Source organism: Procambarus clarkii, chromosome 17, assembly GCF_040958095.1.
Source record: "Procambarus clarkii isolate CNS0578487 chromosome 17, FALCON_Pclarkii_2.0, whole genome shotgun sequence".
Lineage (NCBI taxonomy): Eukaryota > Metazoa > Arthropoda > Malacostraca > Decapoda > Cambaridae > Procambarus > Procambarus clarkii.
The window spans coordinates 16,589,691-16,601,873 of record NC_091166.1 but is presented as its reverse complement, the minus strand read 5'-3'; the positions used below and the strand labels follow the sequence as shown (position 1 = coordinate 16,601,873).

The following is a 12,183-nucleotide window of genomic DNA, read 5'->3' as shown; positions in this document are numbered from 1 at the left end:
CAGAGTCTATTCTTTGTAATTAAATGACAAAACCCGACGGCCTTTAAATACCTTCCGTATGTTCATTCATTGTGTTCCAGTACAAACCTAGTGGTACGCCTCAAGGGTCTGGTGTGTGTAGGAGTACACGGTGGTAGTAACGGTTGCTGAGGCAAGGTGTTATGTGTTGTGTAATCGCTGTGTTCGGAATGAACCGGGGTTCAGCGTCACGACACCTAACCAACCCTACCTAACCTAACCTAACCTATCTTTATAGGTTAGGTAAGGTTAGGTAGGCGAAAAAGTTAGGATAGGTTAGGTTAGGTAGGTTAGGCTATATGTAGGTTAGGTTATATGTAGGTTGTGGGGCCTCGTAGCCTGGTGGATAGCGCGCAGGACTCGTAATTCTGTGGCGCGGGTTCGATTCCCGCACGAGGCGGAAACAAATGGGCAAAGTTTCTTTCACCCTGAATGCCCCTGTTACCTAGCAGTAAATAGGTACCTGGGTGTTAGTCAGCTGTCACGGGCTGCTTCCTGGGGGTGGAGGCCTGGTCGAGGACCGGGCCGCGGGGACACTTAAAAAAGCCCCGAAATCATCTCAAGATAACCTCAAGAAGGCAGTCGAAAAACAATTAATTCATGAAAACTTGGCTTATAAGCTAATGAAAACTAATAAGCCAAGTTTTCATGAATTAATTGTTTTTCGACTACCTAACCTACCTAACCTAACCTAACCTAACTTTTCCGGCTACCTAACCTAACCTAACCTATAAAGATAGGTTAGGTTAGGTTAGGTAGGGTTGGTTAGGTTCGGTCATATACCTACGTTAATTTTAACTCCAATAACAAAAATTGACCTCATACATAATGAAATGGGGAGCTTTATCATTTCTTAAGAAAAAAGTTAGAGAAAATATATTAATTCAGGAAAACTTGGCTTATTAGGCAAATCGGGCCTTGCATAGTAGGCTGAGAAGTGCGTTCTGGCTACTAGGTACGACATATATATATATATATATATATATATATATATATATATATATATATATATAGGCCACATACCACAGAGAGGGCCTCTCGTGCAGGCCAATCACCTCAACCACCATCCCCAAAATCCCACAAGCAATCCAGCTGGGATGGTCCCATTGTAGACCAAGTTGCTGCAGAGTGCCTGGGTGCTGCAACAACACAACACGACATTGCTCGCCTCACAGCAGTAGCAGCACCACATGCAGGGGATTTCCTGTTAGCAACCCCAATGTCGGCAACTGGCACGCGTCTCACACCACACGCCCTCCGAATTGCTGTGGCCCTCCGCCTTGCTGCCCCAATCCACACCAGATATAGGTGTATTTGTGGCGAGGTGGTGGCTGACAGGTACGGTCACCATGGCCTACTCTGCCAAAGCACAGGGGGATGGCACTCGAGGCACAGTGAAGTTAACGACATCATCAAGAGGAGCCTCACCACAGCTGGATGCCCAGCTGAAAGAGAGCCCCGTTACCTAACGCCCCGTAACTCTGATGCTCTTATTGGTCGCCCGGATGGTATCACAGTGAACCCCTGGAAGAATGGCAAGCAGTTGGTATGGGACTACACGTGCGTATCAACCCTGGCTAACACCTACATTAACCTCAGTGTTGCACAACCAGGTGGCGCTGCCACCCACAGGGAAGCAGCCAAATCCCGTAAGTATAGAGAACTGTATCACCACTACAATTTTGTCCCCATTGCTTCTGAGACGCTCGGCGCCTGGGGTAAAAGTGCTACCAGTTTTTTGAAGGAACTGGGTTCTAGGCTCATTGAAACAACAAGGGACCCGAGAGCTGCAAGCTTTCTTTTCCAGCGCCTCAGTGTGGCGATACAGAGGGGAAATGCGCACTGCATCCAGGGTTCCTGCCCGCCATCTGAGGAGCTGGAGGAACTCGACAACCTATGACAACCATCTTTGTAACCCTTTTTGTAACAAAGTTCAAATAAAGTAAATATATATGTGTACATACAAAAGAATGGGGGTGGTAGGAGAAGATAATATTAGTGTTCAGTGAGAAACCACAAGGTCTCCTCTGAATACTTTTTATTTTCTTCTCCGAGGCTATGGGTCCCCACATTGGCACCAGAGGTGGTACCCTCACAAACTTTTATATATATATATATATATATATATATATATATATATATATATATATATATATATATATATATATATATATATATATATATATATATATATATATATATATATATATATATATATATATATGCCTAAGGCACAACTCTCCTAAACACGAGAGTTAAGTATACAACTTTAGAACACTTTCCCACCAGGAGACTCGAACCCTAGCCAGCACAGAAGCCTTCCAGCAACTGGCATAACAGGTACGCCTTAACCCTCTCCACCACCCGCTCACTTGCTCTGGTGCTCTTGGGAGGTGTTGATCTTTGGGGTATTTAAATACTCCGAAATTACCATCTCTTTTAAGGGTCTGAGCGGGTGGTGGAGAGGGTTAAGGCGTACCTGTTATGCCAGTTGCTGGAAGGCTTCTGTGCTGGCTAGGGTTCGAGTCTCCTGGTGGGAAAGTGTTCTAAAGTTGTATACTTAACTCTCGTGTTTAGGAGAGTTGTGCCTTAAGCAGAGACACTGTGTCTTCCCATATTAACAGGGACTTGATGAAATTAACGTCTAAATGACCCCTCACTTGCTCTGGTGCTCTTGGGAGGTGTTGATCTTTGGGGTATTTAAATACTCCGAAATTACCATCTCTTTTAAGGGTCTGAGCGGGTGGTGGAGAGGGTTAAGGCGTACCTGTTATGCCAGTTGCTGGAAGGCTTCTGTGCTGGCTAGGGTTCGAGTCTCCTGGTGGGAAAGTGTTCTAAAGTTGTATACTTAACTCTCGTGTTTAGGAGAGTTGTGCCTTAAGCAGAGACACTGTGTCTTCCCATATTAACAGGGACTTGATGAAATTAACGTCTAAATGACCCCTCACTTGCTCTGGTGCTCTTGGGAGGTGTTGATCTTTGGGGTATTTAAATACTCCGAAATTACCATCTCTTTTAAGGGTCTGAGCGGGTGGTGGAGAGGGTTAAGGCGTACCTGTTATGCCAGTTGCTGGAAGGCTTCTGTGCTGGCTAGGGTTCGAGTCTCCTGGTGGGAAAGTGTTCTAAAGTTGTATACTTAACTCTCGTGTTTAGGAGAGTTGTGCCTTAAGCAGAGACACTGTGTCTTCCCATATTAACAGGGACTTGATGAAATTAACGTCTAAATGACCCCTCACTTGCTCTGGTGCTCTTGGGAGGTGTTGATCTTTGGGGTATTTAAATACTCCGAAATTACCATCTCTTTTAAGGGTCTGAGCGGGTGGTGGAGAGGGTTAAGGCGTACCTGTTATGCCAGTTGCTGGAAGGCTTCTGTGCTGGCTAGGGTTCGAGTCTCCTGGTGGGAAAGTGTTCTAAAGTTGTATACTTAACTCTCGTGTTTAGGAGAGTTGTGCCTTAAGCAGAGACACTGTGTCTTCCCATATTAACAGGGACTTGATGAAATTAACGTCTAAATGACCCCTCACTTGCTCTGGTGCTCTTGGGAGGTGTTGATCTTTGGGGTATTTAAATACTCCGAAATTACCATCTCTTTTAAGGGTCTGAGCGGGTGGTGGAGAGGGTTAAGGCGTACCTGTTATGCCAGTTGCTGGAAGGCTTCTGTGCTGGCTAGGGTTCGAGTCTCCTGGTGGGAAAGTGTTCTAAAGTTGTGTATATATATATATATATATATATATATATATATATATATATATATATATATATATATATATATATATATATATATATATATATATATATATATATAAACATATGTTGTTAAATATGACCGAAAAGGTAAGATTATTGATTATAACACGAATTTTCTCCATATTTCTTGTTTCTTTTTACTGGCGATGGTAATTGAAAAATCAATTCTCCAAAATTCATTTATATTTTTAGTCTGACGCGACGCCTGAACGCGTTTCGTAATAACTTATTACATTTTAGAAGACTTTAATTTACACACACAACTGTAACCTGTAAACATGCAAAATACATCCATACTTATACTTGCATTTGGGTGAGGTGATATGGTACAAAAGTTTTGGGTGAGGTGATAGACATTTGCACATGATAGAACACGAATCAATGGGTATACAAACATAAGAATGGAAGTAACTGCAGAAGGCCTATTGGCCCATATTTCCTCTTGATACTGCTATATTGGTTCAAAGTCTTGAAGTGGGAAGAATATAGTTGTGCATTAATTGGCTGTTGATTGCTGGTGATGAATTTTTGATGAGTAGTGCACTACACATAAAAAAGTCAACACCAGCAATCTGTGACTGAGTCTCTGCACGTTTTGTTAGTTGAAAGATTAGAGTGTCCAGATTAGGGAGGAAAGTTTCTACCTTGAATTTTTCGGTTATAATGAGAAGTATGTCTTCTGGTGATCCATCATGTCTACTATGACGCACACTTTGTTTTCGTTCCCGTTTTTTTCCATCACTGTAATCTGTATCTGGAGACATACTCCTGGCTTTAAATTCATATTCGCTAAATTTGTCTCTAGTTTCCTGAAGATACGTTTTCACTCGCCAAACACACACCGAAACTACGACGTTGGTACAACGTTCGAACAAGTTTTAACATCTCCTAACCAGTTATAACAACCAATATAGCAAGTTGTCACAACGTTCTAATACGTCATTAAAACGTTAAGCCAAGATGTAACAACTTTATTACAACTTGTAACAAGCGGAAAATAGAGACAGTTTCGGTTTGTGTTTCCAAGGCATAGACTCAAGATTCGTGGCAACAAGGATCTTCTTGAGGTCATCTTGAGATGATTTCGGGGCTTAGTGTCCGTGCGGCCCGGTCCTCAACCAGGCCTCCTTTTTGTTACACATCCCCAGAAAGCAGCCCGTAGCAGCTGTCTAGCTCCCTGGTACTTATTTGCTGCTAGGTAACAGGGGCATCAGGGTGAAAGAAAATTTTTGCCCATTTGTCTCCGCCTCCACCGGGGATCAAACTCGGAACCTCAGGACTATGAATACGAAGCGCTATCCACTCAGCTGTCAGGATGTTCACATCCTTTGATTGCAGGACCTTGTTTGTTTTGTTCATTCTTTCTAGTATGTCAATCCTTAGAATTGTGAGAAAGAGTGTTTCAAGGTTTTCCATTTTTCAGCTCAATCTTTCTGCCTCTCGCCTTGTATTCACTTGCCGATCATTGTCAGTTGATAGAGAATCCAGTACATGTTTTATTTCCTCGAAACTCCCCATACAGAGCATGAACAGCATAAAAATGTGCTGACCATCGTGTGTCAGACAGATGCTTGACCACAAAATCGTTTCATAAAGATGATGCCAATTCATTTCAGCAATGAGTACAACCAGCAAAAAACGAATACAGATGCTGTACAAAGTCAAATAATTTGACAGTCTGTAGACAACACTGTGAGGGAATGAAAATTTCCTCAGTTAGTTTTTTTAGTTTTCTAGATTAGGCTAGAGTGTTGGGTGCACTCTAGACAAGAAGTTTTCACACTGCATGCACTTGTGTGATGTTGTTTGAAAGCTTATGCTTAGGTCTATCTTTTAAGACTAGCCATGAGTCTGTGACTGCTCTGTAGAGAGAGTTACAGAATTAATCCTGTTTTCTGAGAAATGAGACTTGAGAGAGTGAGTGTGGTATGAGAGAGTACTTGAACTCGTGAACCAACGGTTTCCTGGGGGGTGGGGAGACAGAGGGTCTCCCGCCATTCAGCACACCCTGTGTGCGAGCAAGCCCCGCTCGTGGTGTGTGTGGGTGTGAGTGAATCTTCCACACACGTTGTGAACGCCTGAGGCCTCTAGCCAGCCCCAGCCTCCAGTCTCAGCACCTCAATGTGCGCACCGCACTGCTCCGTGGCCAGACACTGGGGCCATGCGATGACTTCACCCTGGCCACACGCCTGTGGGCAACACCAGCCACCCAGCGCGCCACCTCATGCTGGGTGGGGCGCTGCGACCGCCTTGCGCTACTCCGTGGCCACCCCTTTGGGCCACATAGTGGCCACACCCTGACCACACATGCCTTGGCCACACTCCCTAGGGCCACACCTAGTCGACGCACGTGGGAGCGAGCTAGGTGTTCTTCAGCTTCAGTGCTTCAGCAAGGGAAGGTTTATATACAGGGAGTGAATGTAAGGAGTGTAGTAACGTGAGTACTCATTATTATGTAATGTAGTTACAGTGTCTCAGGACTGATGTTAATTCCGGTACCAGCTGTGTTATCCCAGAGCGCCTGCCAGGCGAGGGAAGCAAGCTGAGAGGCAGCTGTCTGTACTGACGTCAAGGAGACTGTGTTGAGACGTGATGGTGTATGTTATACACATGACCACACATGTAGATGTATATGGATATATATTTTGTGTGTAGACTGACTCGAGTATGTTAACTGGTCGGTGTAGATATTTCTCCCATATAAGTGATTGTTGATCTGTCGATTTATATATCGTTCAGAGTCAAGATTAATGTCATGTTGCCGCAAGTTAATTATATATGTGTAAATTTATGTTGTTGTGATGTATGAAAGGTAAGCTATTGATTTATTATCATTGTTTAGTGAGTACCATTTCCATGTGTTTCCTTTGCATGTATATTATTACAGTGCTGTGTGGTGAGTCAGTAATTGAGACTGCTGACTGATTGCATTGTGATGTCATTAGCATGTGGGGTATGCTGACAGCATCATTATGTTTGCGTGTTTGGGCAGTGTTTATGTTGTATACGTTATATTACTGCCCTAGGTGCTGTGTAGATGATTGAAGGAGGTCCCTTTCATTAATCAGGGGAATTCACAGTACTTAATGAGGTAGCAAGCAATTGATTGGTTAATGTGTCTAATTATGAGAATTAGTGCCAGCTGTCAGTGTAGCGATGGTATCTTATGTTAACGTAAAATTGTTTTGCTGAAGTAGTGATTCCACACAGTAGTTCCTTGCAAGTGTTGCAAGGTAAGGGGGCAGTAATATGTAGGTATACATTTGTTGTTGACAAACCGTATGTCATTACTGTGAGGGTACAATAATTAACATGTTGCAGAGAGCTGCAACCGTATGGGCTGTGAAAATTCTTTTGTTATGTCACTGTAAGTGTGACCTGTGTAACCTTGGGTTACTTTGTGTTCTTTAAGTTGTGTTGATGACTTAAGGATTCAGTGAGAGTTAATTGGGGGTAATTAACATCATAAGGGGTTGCACATTACTTAATGAGGGAGCTGTTAAGGGAAACAGTGTTGAGCTTGTTGAGATACGTTTCAGGTGCAATTAATTGTCCGTGTGACAACTAATTGACCACTCTAGCTAATTGTGTAATTAGCATTCTCATCATGAATTTACATAGTGGGGAGGAAGTGTCAAGGTCTGTCAGTATTTGTGTTAACGTAATTTGCTCGAGACTAATTACCTTTGTGCGGTATAGAAATTAGTGGCTCATGTTAATTAGTGGAGTAATTAACGTCAAAGGTCTTGATGATTCGGTAAAGCGAGGTCATGGAGCTAGCAAAACTTCTTAAATTAATCATATCCTGTCTGATGACATTGGATTAAGATGCACTCATGTTAATTAGGGTAATTAACACCTCGTCCGTCAATTCACAGTGTTTGATGAGACCTTCTTAGGCAGTGCGGAGTGAGACGTATTTATGTATAATTAATTATCAGTCCTGGTGACAGTTAATTAATTGCTTGGGGTTAATTAGGGTAATTAACGCTCATTAAAGTAAAGTTTGACATAGACTGTTGAGAAGCTACCAAGATAGTGGTAGGCTTAGTTAACATAACTCGATTGGAATTTAATTAGTTGTCCGTTTGACATTAATTAGGAATTACTCACTGAATACTTGAAGTAGTCAAGTGTGATGTAATTTAAGAGGCTTTGAGTTATTGTTAACAAGTTGACTTGTTGTAGGAGACAAGTGTTTGTGATTAACGTAGAAGTACTTTGTTGCTGACTGTTGTTGACAGTTAATTAACGTAATTAATCACATAATCAATTTTGTAATTGATTAAGGCAATTTCTTTGGTTTATCATCTGGTGTCGAGAGTAAAGTAACTTGGGGATTGCTGGAGAAGTGACTCCGAATCCCACCCTGCCTGGCTTTGTTTACATTTGCGACTTCTTGCAGGTAGTTGCGAAGAGTGTTCACATTAGGTTGTGATAGGGGGAGTTAGTGTTGGACTACCCGTCTAGTTACGGGGGTATCTCGCCTGGAGGGTTGGAGGACCCGTAAGATTGTGATTATAGTATCTGGTCACTGTGAAGCCGTGACAATATTGATTGCAAGCTTGTGTCATCAGTGGGCAACATTGTTCAGTTAGCTCATTTAATCAGCCCGTAGTGCGAGGGGCTGTTGAATAGCTGTCTTGCAAGTGCCACTGTATAGACAGTAATGTAACGAATCACTCACAGTTGTGTAAACTTAGTCTTGTAAATATTTGTTTACAACATTGTGTCGTCAGTGAGCACACCCGTGTTCAGGTCAGATCAGTATTCAGCCACGCAGCAATGGACCGGAGTCATTGCTATTTCATGATTGTTAAGTAGCTGTTGTTAAAGTGCCACTTGATGGACATTAACGTACGTAAACTCGATGTTGTAGTAGTTTAGTCTCTTGTTAATAAATTGTTATTGTTATAGAAAACGGTGTTTGATGTCAACCCTTCAACCATTCTTTTCCACCCATGTTCTGCTTTATACGATTGTCTGTAAATGTGAGCTTTTTTAATGACGGCTGTTCTTGGGAAATTCGAATTCCAATTCATAGCGCCACACATCAAAGTAAAATTTAGTGTGAGAACCCGTCGGTTACCCTTTATTGGTTTTAACGTTTTTTTTTAACTAGGAGGAACCAACGGCCCAAGTGGACAGGTTTTCACCCTTGTGGTGGAAGCCTGGCGGTTTGCTCCAGCTTTTCCTTTTTCTATTGGTCTCATGATTAGAGTAGAAATGTCTGCTAGTAAGCAATTCTTTATGTTTGAGGTCCACCTCCTAAGGGAGGTAAGCATAGAAAAAAACTCACAAACACTGCTGCTTTTACTCCCACCAAGTTCAGGCTGTGTCCAGCACAGGGAACATAAATGACAAACTCATTAAGTTGATGAATCTGTGCTTGCAATCCAGTATATCGTCCAGACATATTTCAGACATTATCGTATGACTGACCACGGCAGTTTGAAAGTCGAATTTGGTTCTCATTAAGAAAATCCACGACAGTGTTAGTTAGATCCTTTGCTCCGTGAGAAAAGATGGGGATGAGCATCAAGAAACATTCCACAGGCTCACAGCCATTATTGTATCGGAGAGTAAATGTCAGTTGATCTGTGTGAGAGATGTACGGAGTGAAATCTACACTTATTGAATAATACTTTGACTCTTTTACTTCTTCAAGAATAGTACAAAGAATCTGTTTTTCTATTAATTCGATAGATTCCTCACAAATATTTGCAGATAAATATGACGGAATCCATTTTCCAGGATGTCCATACATCTTGAGATGTTCTTCCAAGAAAGGGTCAAATTCACTCAGCAGCTCTAGTATACCTAAATAGTTGCCATTTTTGGCTGACCTAATAATCTGAGTTTCTCCAAGGAAAAAACACCAGAGGCAAGAAAGTGAATGACAGAAACCACACGTGCCAAGACTTTATGTCAATATTCCTGCTGTGAGCGATGTTGCTCAAGTAATAAAGAATCTACACTTCCAGTTTGTTATGCCTTATCAAATATGCTGTCATGCACTCTCGATGTTCTTCTCCATTTTCATGCTTTACAATAGCATTGCTGTGCTTCCAGTCATTGAACCCCATTGTAGCAAAGGGAGATTCTTTCTTGGACAATAGGCGACAAACAATGCAGTACAAACGACCTCAGGATGATGAATAGAGTAGCCATTCACGCTTTACATACTCGCCATTCCGCAGTTTGAACACATTGTTTGATAAATACCTCGCCTTCATATTCTCTACTCCAGCTGTTTTATACACTCTGCGTGAGTTTGAATGGTTGCTATCATGATTTAAGACATGATGACGGCCCACTACGAATCAAGTAAGCTATTACGTTAGTATCATAAATGTTCCATAACCCCGGATCTGTCTCTTGAATTGCAAACTCCTTTAATTTCACAGATTTAGATATTTCCTCTTGTAAAACATCACCAGCAATAGCAACAGGCAATGATGGTGTGTCTGTTGTAGCTGGATGATTGGCAGCAGGAATGGATGCTGATGTGGATGCTATATCTGAAGGAACAGTACTTGTGGCTGACATTGCAAGAGTGGATGCTGATGTGTATGCTATATCTGATGGAATGGAATAAGTGGCTGTCGATGCACCTGTCATATTTTTCCCTTCTCTGCAGCTCTCTTCCTCTTCTGTGCTCCACTCAAAACATTTTGCTTCATTTCTGCTGAAAGGGTTATTCACCTGGAAATATATATCTTAAATATTTAGCATTTAGACCCCACACCAGGATATAGGGTTATATTATACAAGTGTACTTGCAACAAGACCTAAATATATAAACATTCTGTTTCCATAATGAACATGTCCTGTGCTGGCGGGGCCCCTAAGCTCGTGGGTACCGTATGCTCGTGGGGCCCCTATGCTGGTGGGGACCCTATGCTGGTGGGGCCTCTATGCTCGTGGGGCCCCTATGCTCGTGGGGCCTCTATGCTTCTTAGGACCGTATTCTCGTTGGGACACTATGATCGTGGGCCCCCCCGGGCAAGTGTCCATCGGGCCAATGCGGTAAGACGGCTCTGCTACTCAGACTCCTGCCCAACAGCTAAGTAGTGACTTGCAAAGAATGCACCTCAGTTCGAGTTTGAGTATTATAAGTATCAGAAACAGGATCCTTCTCAAGACAGAGATGGTCCCTGTTTCCTGTTCCTGGGAGCATTGACGACCCAGGTGTGTCGCGACGTATGAGGGCAGGTGTGGCTTTGAGGACTTTCCCTTCTGTTTCACTCTGCTCAGGGGCTGCTGGCAGACCAGAGCACCTCTGCCTGGCAGACCAGTGCAGCTCTGGCTGGCAGACCAGTGCAGCTCTGGCTGGCAGACCAGTGCACCTCTGGCTGGCAGACCAGAGCATCTTTGGCTGGCAGACCAGTGCACCTCTGGCTGGCAGACCAGAGCACCTCTGGCTGGCAGACCAGTGCAGCTCTGGCTGGCAGACCAGAGCACCTTTGGCTGGCAGACCAGTGCACCTCTGGCTGGCAGACCAGTGCAGCTCTGGCTGGCAGACCAGAGCATCTTTGGCTGGCAGACCAGTGCATCTCTGGCTGGCAGAACAGTGCACCTCTGGCTGGCAGACCAGAGCATCTTTGGCTGGCAGACCAGTGCACCTCTGGCTGGCAGACCAGTGCACCTCTGGCTGGCAGACCAGAGCACCTCTGGCTGGCAGACCAGTGCACCTCTGGCTGGCAGACCAGTGCACCTCTGGCTGGCAGACCAGAGCACCTCTGGCTGGCAGACCAGTGCACCTCTGGCTGGCAGACCAGTGCACATCTGCCTGGCAGACGAGAGCACCTCTGGGAATTGTCTGTAGATCCTTTCATGACACGAGCGCACGTAAATAGAGAATGTGTGTCACATGCTAAATCTTATCAGTACAATAATCATACATACAGTGTGAAATTAATTTTGATGGTGATGAATAGTATACCCTGATGGAGCACTAGTTATATATAGTGTGATGTTAAACACTTGTGCATTACACACAAAACAAAACTTTAAACGTCTCATCAATAGGGCTGCATGATAATTATTAGTGCAAGTAATTCAGAAATTCAGTTTTAAATAAGCCCAATATTGTAGATATCCTAACTGTGCAAAAGATTAGGAGCAAACAAACATAAAGTTTCAGATAATAAACGGATAATAATTGTTATAATTATTCTATATCTGTAAGTTTTAAATTTTCGTCTATGTTAAAAACCAAATACACTCTGGCAAAAAATAATAACCTAAAAAAGGTTGACTTAAGCACTTAGGCCTTAAAGACATGAAAATGTTATTTTTTTCATGTTCTAAATTTATAATTTTCAATAAAAGCCTCAAACCATTATAGAATTCTAGTACAGGAATTATGCCGACCCTCGACACTCAGCAAATTTATGAAATGTCAGAATAACTTCT

General features: G+C 42.9%; 1 protein-coding gene across 1 annotated transcript in view; it reads right to left on the bottom strand.

Annotated features, from left to right (window-relative positions):
• Window positions 1-12,183, bottom strand: part of LOC138365506 (protein Star-like) — a 499,513-nt gene that overhangs the window by 89,997 nt on the left and 397,333 nt on the right. The gene's annotated exons all lie outside the window — the stretch shown is intronic.